Below are 10,842 nucleotides of genomic sequence, written 5' to 3'. Positions count from 1 at the left end.
AACACCAAATTAGAAATTCTGAAAATCAAAGGAGAGATTAATAAAATTGAAAGAAAACTATTGAACTAATAAAAAACAGCTGATTTTATGAAAAAATAAAATAGATAAGCCTTTAGCTAATTTGATTTAAAAAAGAAAACCAAATTACCAGTATCAAAAACAAAAAGGATGAATTCACCACCAATGAAGAGGAAATTAAAACAATAATTAGAAATATTTTGTCCAACTTTATGCCAATAAATCTGGGAATCTAAATGAAATGAATGAATATTTGCAAAATCATTAATTACCCAGTTTCACAGAAGAGGAAATAAAGTACTTAAATAACCCCGTTTTTAGAGAAAGTTGAACAAGCCATCAATGAACTCTAAGAAAAATCTCCAGGGCCACATGGATTTACAAGTGAATTTTACCAACATTTAAATAACAATTAATTCCTATGTGGAAAAACAGGCAAAGAAGGAGTCCTACTGAATTCCTTTAATGACACAAATATTATACTGATACCTAAACCAGATCCAAACCAGAGAAATAAAATTAGAGATTAATTTCCCTAATGGATATTGATGCAAAAATTTTTTTCCCTTTTTCCCCCCAAAATTTTATTTTAGACTCAAATGCTAGAACACAAACAGAGAATTAAAAAAGAAACAAAAACATATCATAAACTTAAATATTGGAACTTAAACACAAAGTTAGAAATAAATAAACATGTGTCATGTGCATAGCAGAACATGAGAGGATTGAAAATACATAACAATAAATTTTTATTTTAAGAAAACCTATGTGGTAAATAATACTCGTGTTGAGAATTGTCCATCTTTGCTTCCTTGTGAATTTTCTTTTGTTCTCTGATGTGCATTTTTTTATTTTGTTCTTTTTCCCCCTCTCCCCAACCTACCCCCCCTCCAGAAGGCCACAATAAAGTTTAAATATGTTTCTCCATAGTTATAGATATATACTACATATATAGACATATACATTCCCAAACATAATCTACTCCTGATCTTTGTTTTTATGCATGTGTATATCTCTTATTTCCTATCCCTTCTGCTTCCTCTACTTTATTTTTACCCATTACCTTTCCCTCCTATTACTTGTCTATCCCCCTCCAAGGATCCCTCCCATATTCTCCTGTTCCAGTAAATCTAAGCACCCTTATATACCCTTATTTACCTATTCTCTCATCCTCCCCTCTAAAGATCCCTCCCTTGTCTTCTCCCCCCTCCCTATGGCCAATTTTATTTCTTCTGAATTTAGAAGACTTCTATACTCTTTTAAATATATATGTATTGTTTCCTCTTACACCCATTCCTAATGAAAGCAGGTTACCAGAACTACCAGCCCTCCTCTCCCATCTAATTCCTATGTATCAATTCTTCCTCTTGAATCTAATCTGTATAAAATAATTACCCTTTTAACTGTTTCCAAATGGTTTTACTTTTTAAATTCATATCATGCCCAGATTCTCCTCAATCTTTCTTATGAATTACCTATTTATTAATAATAATCTTAGACATAAATTTTACATTTTACATACATAAAAAGTAAATAGTCTGTCCTTATGGATGTCTTACAATCAATCAGTCTTTATTGTGTACTTTATATTTATATTGGTTCTTGTATGTCGAATTGTCTAATAAGTTCAGGTTTTTTTAAAACAAAGTCTTGAAACTCGGAAAGTTAATCAAATGTACATTTTTGTCCTTGTTCAAGATAATACTTAATTTTGAAGGGTTATGATATTTTTGGCTAGAGCCCCAGTTCTTTTGCTCTTCAATATGTTGTGTCCCAAGATCTTCAATCCTTTAATATTTCTGCTGCTAGGTCTTGTGTAATTCTAATTGTGGCACCATCATATTTAAATTGTTTTAATTTTGATGCTTTTAATAATTTTTCCTTGAGCTGGAGATTTCAGAATTTGACTATGATATTCCTATGAATTTTATTCATAGGATCTCTTTTAAGTGGTGATTGATGGAAAGCTTCCAGACAATTTTCTTTAATAATTTCTTGTATTGGGGAGGCTAAGTGGTGTAGTGGTGCATTGGCTCTGGAATCAGGAGGAACTGAGTTCAAATCTGGCTTCAGACATTTTAACACTTACTAGTTATATGAGCTTGGGCAAGTCACTTAACCCCAATTGTCCTGCCCTCCAAAAAGAAAAAAAAATCTTGTATTATAGTATCAAAGATTCTTTTTTTGATCATAACTTTTAGTTAATCCGATTATTTTTATATTTTCTCTTCTTGATCTATTCTCCAAATCTGTTGTTTTTCTTATAAGATGTTTCACTTTCTCTTCTATTTTTTCATTGTTCATATTTTGTTTAATCATTTCCTGATCTCTTACAATTTCACTGGCTTCACTTTGCTCAATTCTAATTTTCAGGGTCTCATTTTCTTCCTTAAGATTCTGGATCTCCTTTTCTAATTGGTTGACCTTCCTTGGATTATTCTTATTTTATTTTTTAGTTTTTCCTCCATCTCTGTCATTTGATTTTTAAAGTATTTTTTTAAGGTCTTCTATAAATTTGTTTTGGGTAGGTGACCATTTAATTTTACTCTTTGGGAGTTTCTTCACTTCAGTTTCCTCCTCTGAAGATGAAACCTGGTTATCTCTATTCCCATAATAGGTTTCTATAGTTGGAGTCGTTTTCCTTTGCCTGGTGCATTTTTTTTTTTTGCAGTGATAGCTTAGTTATTTGTAGTCCACCTCTAAACCTGGGGTATGGAGAATGGTGCCTCTTGCCCTAGATCTTCAGTTCTTTCCTTTAACCTGAAACAAAATCCAAACCTCAGGCCTCCTATAAGTGCCCACAGCCAGGGGCTTTTTGCCCCACTGCTTCTTCTGGTTCCTTTTTGCCCCCATGACTCTTCGAAGCACATCTGGGTCTGGTGTTCCTGGTCAGCAGAGGTTACCTTCATCTTCCTGGGCTCAAACACCCAACTCCCATTACTATACCAGGGGTAAAGGTTCTGGTGGCTGGGGCCAAGGCAATGTCTCAAACCAACTAACACCAGAGCTTTCTGCTTTTTTTTAAATAGTTGACTTTTTTTATTAACACATATACATTTACTTGTCTTCTGGCTTGTTGAAGCAGTAGGTTAGACAACACTTGCCACAATGATGTCTGTCAAAATGGCTAGCCATAAAGACTCCAGCACCACATTCATCAGAAGGGCACTCTCGTCGAAGGCGGCATCGAAGGCGGCTAATCTTGCCATTCTCATCAACCTTATAGTACTTCAGAACAGCAAGCTTAACCTTCTTTCTCTTATGCTTGTTCTTTTTGGGAGTGGTGTAAGACTTCTTCTTTCTCTTCTTGGCACCACCACGAAGCCTCAGAAGAAGATGAAGGGTAGATTCCTTCTCAATGTTGTAGTCAGACAAAGTATGTCCATCTTCCAGTTGCCTGCAAAAATCAATCTTTGTTGATCAGGTGGGATACCTTCTTTATCCTGTATCTTGGCCTTGACATTTTCAATAGTATTGGATGGTTCAACCTCAAGGGTGATGGTCTTCCCTGTCAGAGTCTTCATGAAGATCTGCATCGTGGCACTGGGTCCACCCGGTGATGGAGGATCTGAAAGAGAGACCCTCTTTCTGCTTGTTTAAGAGGCTAGCCACTTGCTGTTAAAATGGAACCTAGACTGGAGGTGTTTACTCTTCACAGGGACCAGACCTCATCCTGAGATTTTTCTTCTGAACTTTTCAAATTGTCCAGGAGGATCTCTGTTATGCCCCTCTTCTTATTTATCTTATTTATCTCCACCTACACTTTGTTTGCTCAGAGGTGCTATTTTAACTCTTTTATGGGGAAGATCTTGAGAGCTTGGAATTTTCTGACCTACTTTGCCATCTTCCCAGATTCCTCTTCCCCAATGCAAATTTTTTAAAATAAAATAGCACATGTTAGCACTTTATTCCCAGCATAATACATTATGACCAGGTGGGATTTATACCAGGAAGATAGGACTCACTCAAAATCAGGAAAACTATCAGCATAACTGACTACATCAGTAACAAAATCAACAGAAATTATATGACTATCTCAATAGATGCTTGAAAAGCTTTTGATAAAATACAGCACCCATTCTTATTAAAAACACTAGAGAACATAGGAATAAATGGAGCTTTCCTTAAAACCATCAGCAAACATTCTCTGTAATGAAGATAAGTCAAATGCCTTCCCCATAAGATAAGCGGCTGCTGGTGACGTAGATTTGGAGAGACACAAGAGAGAGGCAGAAGAACTTTTTGGAAGCAGCACCTTTGGAGGCAGAGAGAGACTGAGAGAATTGCTGGGGGCCACTTTGAATTGCCCTGGACCTGCCCCCTGAGCTGCCAAGGACTGAGGAGACATGGCTGTTTTGCTGGTACTTTGTCTGTCTGTTTTGATGTTGTTTTGCCAGATTTGTCCACTGGTGAAAGACAGTCCTTTTGTTGAAGAAGTCCTGGAACCTGGCTGTTCACTAAGAAGCCCTGAGACTGTCCTGCAGACAGAGTGTGAATACTGTCTACTGGTGAAGGACAGTGCTGTTGTTGCAGGGGTCTGGAGACTGTCCTGCAGACAGAGTGAATACTGTCCACTGGTGAAGGACAGTGCTGTTGTTGCAGGGGTCTGGGAATCTTTCTGTTGGTTCAGAAGCCCTGAAGAAGGATTTTCTTGTTGTATGTTTACAGAAATCCTGGGAGAGGGTTTTGCTAATGTTTTCAGGGGTTCTAGGACTGTTCTACAGACAGAAGATGAATTAATGAAGGGACTGGCAATGTATCTTGTGGCTTTGCTAAGCCTTGTCTCCCCAGGAACTAATATTGCTGAGAACTTGCCTCCTGTCAAGATGAAGAAAAGACCTCCATTTGGGTATTAAGTGCTGTGCTTAAACTTGATGTAACTCTGGGGTAAATTGAATTGTGATCCAGGGGTGGGGAACTTTTGACCTTTTTGTGTTCTATGGTTGAACAAATAAATGTACTTTACTTAGATTGGAAACTAATCTCCATTTGAGAAGAGGGGCTTTGTGGTGGACTAAATGAAGGTGCAGCCTAGGGGTGTGTAAGGGTTATGGGATTTAAAGATCTCCCATGCCCCATGGACGTGCTGACATAGCAGAGCAAGAGAAAGTGAAAAGCCGAGCTAACGGTCCTGCGGTTGGCAGTTGGTGGCGGTTGCCTTTTTTTTTTTTTTTTGAGTTAGGGCTCCTGCTGAGGACTGCCAGGGGCCAGAGCTGCTGGGAGCACGCTGGGTGGTTGCTGTGAGGGGGGAGAGGAGGACCTTTGCCTGAGGTAGCCTGTTCTGTTTTAAAGGCTTGAAAATGTGGGTGCTTTCTACTTTATCTACCTGTGCCAATATCATAACTACTCTGATGGCTTTCACTTTCTGGTTTTGGGACTCAGTCTTTTGGTATCTTAATAAATTTTCTAGTTTATTTCCCCATATGGCAAACCTGACATATTTTGTGATGGATAATTATATCAGCATATTTGTAATCTCTATAGGCATTGTGAATATGGCATTGCTGATACAGGGTGGAGTAGTATTTAGAACAGGGACTTTGTAATTGACTGAATGAATGGAAGGTCCCGGGGTGGGGTAGTACTTGGAGATTATTTAATCACCCTTAGTAAATACTGTATTTTGAATGATGTCATGTTTTGATCTTCTCTGTTCTTGGTTTGTCACTGAATAAAATGGAGAGCACCTATGCTGGTATTTTGAACCTTGGGAAGTTGCCTTTCCTTGGCATTACATTACAGCGGTGAAACAAGGATGCCCATTATCACTACTATTATTCAACATTGTATTAGAAATGTTAGTTTTTTTGTGGTGGCAAAGAATTGGAAATTGAGGGTATGCCTATCAGTTATGGAATGGCTAACCAAGTTCTGGTATATGAATGTAATGGAATACTATTGTGCTATAAGACATGAAGAAGACTTCAGAAAAACCTGGAAAGACTTGAATGAACTGATGCTGAGTGAAGTGAGTAGAACTAGAAGATTGTACACAGTAATAGCCACAGTGTGCAATGACTGACTTTGATAGAATTATCTCTTCTTAGTAATGCAAGGATCCATGACAGCTTCAAAGGATTCCCAATGGAAAATGCTGTCCATATCCAGAAAAAGAACTGTGGAGTCTGAATGCAGATTGAAGTGTATTATTTCCTCTCTTTTTCTTTTCTTTTCTTGTTTGTTTCTTCTATCATGTGGTTTCTCCCACTGGTTCTAATTCTTTACATGACTAATGTGAAAATAGGTTTGATATGAATATCTACATAGAGCCTCTATCAAATTATGATCTGTCTTGGGGTAGAGTGAGGGGAGAGATGGGGAGAAAATTTGGAACTCAAAATCTTAAACAACTGAGTATTGAAAATGAAAAATAAATAAATAAACAAAACAAAACAAAACAAAAATTCATCATAAAATAGAAATGTTAGCTTTAGAAATGAGAAGAAAATTAAATGGTAGGAATCAGAATAGAACAGGCAATGTGGAAACAAAACTAGCACTCTTTGCAGATGATATGATGGTATACTAAAAGAATCCTAGAGATTCAATTAAAAAACTACTTGAGATAATTAACATCAAAGTCACAGTATATAAAATAAACCCACATAAGTCATCAGAATTTCTATATACCAGCAAAGCTGTCTCAAAATGAGACAGAAATATTCTACTTAAAATAACTATAGACAATATAAAATATTTGGGAGTATACCCGCAAAGACAAACATTTAAACACGATTACAAAACACTTCACACAAATAAAGTCAGATCTAAACAAATGGAGAAATATAAATTGCTCATGAGTAGCCCAAGCTAATATAATAAAACATGAGAATTCTGTCTAAATTAATTTACTTATTGAGTGCCATACCAAACAAATTACCAAAAAGTTATTTTATAGAGCTAGAACAAATAATAACAGAATTCATCTGGAAGAGCAAATGTCAAGAATCAAGAGAATTAATGAAAAATAAATTAAGGGGAAGGCAGCCTAGCCATACTAGATCTAACACTATATTATAAAGTAGCAATCATCAAAACTATTTGGTACTGGCTAAGAAATAAAATGGTGGATCAGTGGAATAGGTACACAAGACACAATAGTCAGTGACTCCAGTAATCTATTCCAGCTTTTGGCATAAGAACTTACTATTTGACAAAAACTGCTGAGAAAAACAGAAAATAGTGTAGCAGAAGTTAGGCACTGCCAACATCTAACATCATATACCAACATAAGGACAAAATGGGTATATAATTTAGACATATAGGGTGATACCATAAGCAAATTAGAAGAGCGAGGAATAGTTTATCTGTCAAATCTATGGAGAAGGGAAGAATTTATGACTAAGTAGGAGACAGAAAATATTATGAAATGCAAAATAGATAATTTTGATTACATTAAATTAAAGGGTTTTGCACAAAAACAATGTAACCAAGATTAGAAGGAAAGCAGAAAGCTGAGAAATAATTTTTATAGCAAGTGTTTCTGATAAAGGCCTCATTTTCAAAAATATCGAGAACTGAGTCAAATTTTTAAGAATAAAAGTCATTCCCTAATTGATAAATAGTTAAAGGATATGAATAAGCAGTTTTTAGATGAACAAATTAAAGGTATCTACAACTATATAAAAATGTTTTAAATCACTATTGATTAGAGAAATGTAAGTGAAAACAATTCTGAGTTACTACCTCACACCTATCTGACTGGTTAACAAAACAGAAAAAGAAAATGATAAATCAGGACAATGATGCACTGGTGGAGATGTGAACTGATCTAATAATTCTGGAGAACAATTTGGAACTGTGCCCAAAAGGCAAACAAACTATGCATACCCTTTGATACAGAAATACCACTATTATTAGGTTTGTATTACAAAGAGATCATAAAAAGTGGGAAAGTACCTATCTGTACAAAAGTATTTATAGCAGCTCTTTTTGTGGTGGCAAAAAAGTGGAAATTGAGGGAATGCTCATCAACTGTGGAATGGATAAACAAGCTGTGGTAAAGGAACATAATGGAATACTATTGTGCTATAAGCACAATATAATGAGCAGGTGGATTTCAGAAAACCTGGAATGACTTACATGAACTGATGCTGAGTGAAGTGACAGCAACATTATGCAATGATCACCTATGATAGACAGCTCTTCTCAGAAATACAATGATACAAGACAATTCTAAAAGACTCATGATGGAAAATGCTTTCCACATCCAGAGAGAGAACAATGAAATCTGAATGCAGACTGAAGCTTACTATATTCACCTTTTTCTTCTTTCTTCTTTTATTTTGTTTCTTCTTTCACAACATGGCTAATGTTTAACATGATTGCATGTGTATAGCTTAAAAGGGGCAAGGAGAGAGGAGGGAGAAAAATTTGGAACTCAAAATCTTTTAAAAATGAATATTGAAAAATATCTTTACATGTAATTGGAAAAAATAAAATTGTTTTATTTTAAAATTATAAAAATAAAAGAGAAACATATAAAAGTATATTTAAATGGACAATGATAAAGGACTAAACAAGGATAATAATATAATAATATTAACAATATTATAAGTAAAATATATATAATATTTACAAATATGGAGAGATGATACTTGTGTCCTCTTAGAACTCTTTCATCATCAGAAGTAATACAGGGAGTCCAATCAGATGAGGCCAGGGAGTAGTTCTGCTATGTGTTGATCATCTTAAAAAAATAATGGAAAAAGAGAGGAAGAAGAATATACTGAGAAGTGGAGAAGTGAAAGTAAGCTTAGGAAAAATTATCTCACAAAATTAGGGTATACAAATAGACAAGGAGGATGGGGTATGAGGAGCTGCTGATAATTCAACATCACTTTCATCTGAATTAACTTAGAAAGAGGAAGACTACACTTATGCACACTCAGAGTTGGGTACAAAAATATATGTCACTCAACAGAGAAATAGGAGGGTAAGGGAAGAATGGAAGAAGGGAAATTTAAGGGATAGCACAATAAAGGAGGAAGCAGTAGTAAGCAAAATAATCTCTAAGGATGTACAGAAATATTTATCTCTCTTTTTGAGGAGCAAAGAATGGTAATCTGAGGAGGTACCCATAAATTAGGGAATGGATGAACAAGTTATGTCACATAAATGTCACACACTCTAAGAAGTGATGAAGAAGATGGCTTCAGAAGAAACCTGGGAAGACTTGCATGCAGAGTGAAATGAACAGAACAAGAAGAACAATTTATATAATGACAACAATGTGGTAAAGTCAAACAACTCTGACAATTAGGAACTCTCATCAGCAATAATGGTCAACCACCATTCTAGAAGTTTAATGCTGAAACATGCCACTCACCTCTTGATAGAGAGGTGAAGAATTTAAAGAATACAGAATGAGACAAAAGTTTTTATTTTGTTTTTGTTTATTTGCCTTTTGGAGGGCAATTGGGGTTAAGTAACTTGCCCAAGGTTACTCGGCTAGGTTGTGTGTGTGTGTGTGTGTGTGTGTGTGTGTGTGTGTGTGTGAGGCCAGATCTGAACTCACGTCCTCCTGACTCTGGGGCCAGTGCTTTACTCACTGCGTCACCTAGCCACCCCTGAGACAAAAATTTTTGAACATGGCCAATGTAGGAATTTGTTTTGACTGTTTATTATTTATTTATTTTTTAAGCAATTGGGGTTAAGTAACTTGCTCAAGGTTACACAGCCAGTTATTTTGTGTGGGTGCCAAGTATCTGAGGCCAGAACCAATCATGGGTCTCCCGACACCGGGGCCGGTGCTCTTTACTCACTGCGCCACCTGTCCCCCCCCCCCCCATTTTGATTGTTTATATATGCTTGTAATAGTTTCATTTCTTTTTATAGTTCTCAATGGGGGAGCAACAGGGTGGAGAAATATGGATAGGTGGGTGAGAAGGTGGATTTTTGCTGATTGAAAAAAATATATAATTTGAAATAAATAAGTTACCCATCCTTCTCACAGAGAAGTAATGGACTCAAGGAGCATAACAGACACATATTTGAACTTGACCAATGTGGGAATTTATTTTCCTTGGTAATTCTTATTTGTTTCAAGAGTTTTGTATTAATTTTTTCCAGTGGGGTGAAGGAGGTGGGAAGGAATAAAAATGCTTGAAAATTGAAAAGAATTTTTTAAGTATAATATTGTATAATATTATATAATAATAAATTATGAAAGGGATAGATTCAGGGAAACCTGGGAATTCTTACATTAACTGATGCAGAATGAAGTAATCAGAACCAACATAAATACTTATGCAATGACCACAGCACCATCAATGAAAACATTTTTGAAAGACTAAGAACTTTACTCAATGCAATGACCAATCAAAACTCCAGAAGACTCATGATGAATCATGTTTCCCAGCTTCCCAGTTCTTAGTGGAAGAAGAAAGAAGGAACTAAAGGAAAAGGCATGAAGAATAGGAAGAAGGATAACAACAAAATATTTTTTAAAGATATAAATGAGAAGGAAATTCAGGGGGTAATACAAATAAACAGTGTTTTTGTAGATAGATATAGATATATAACAAATATGTAAATATACTTATCTATAGATAGACATATAATAACAGATGGTGAAGTGCTGCTTCTAGTGATCCTTTTATGAAGTATGAGCACTCATGAGTAAGAAACCTCATCTGGACCAGCAAAAATTTGATACGCCTTTGTAGGACTTTAAATAGCTAAGCCCTGAAAAAATTCCATGGATTTATGGGAGTACATTCCAGAATCTGTCTGTGGAGAAGACTCCTAAAGGGGAGATAAAAGGAGGGAATTTTTATTTCTTAACCCCACATCATCTATAATTCAGCACTTCTAAAAATGTGG

General features: G+C 35.7%; 1 pseudogene; it reads right to left on the bottom strand.

Moving 5' to 3' along the window:
- Positions 1–3,026: 3,026 nt before the first annotated feature.
- On the bottom strand, positions 3,027–3,598 carry LOC138156944 (ubiquitin-ribosomal protein eS31 fusion protein-like; annotated as a pseudogene).
- Positions 3,599–10,842: the final 7,244 nt, after the last annotated feature.

This window comes from Petaurus breviceps, unplaced genomic scaffold (genome assembly GCF_028583685.1).
Source record: "Petaurus breviceps papuanus isolate PSGF00001 unplaced genomic scaffold, PetGlider_PUasm1.0 164, whole genome shotgun sequence".
Classification (NCBI taxonomy): Eukaryota; Metazoa; Chordata; class Mammalia; order Diprotodontia; family Petauridae; genus Petaurus; species Petaurus breviceps.
This window is presented reverse-complemented; position numbering and strand designations above follow the sequence as displayed.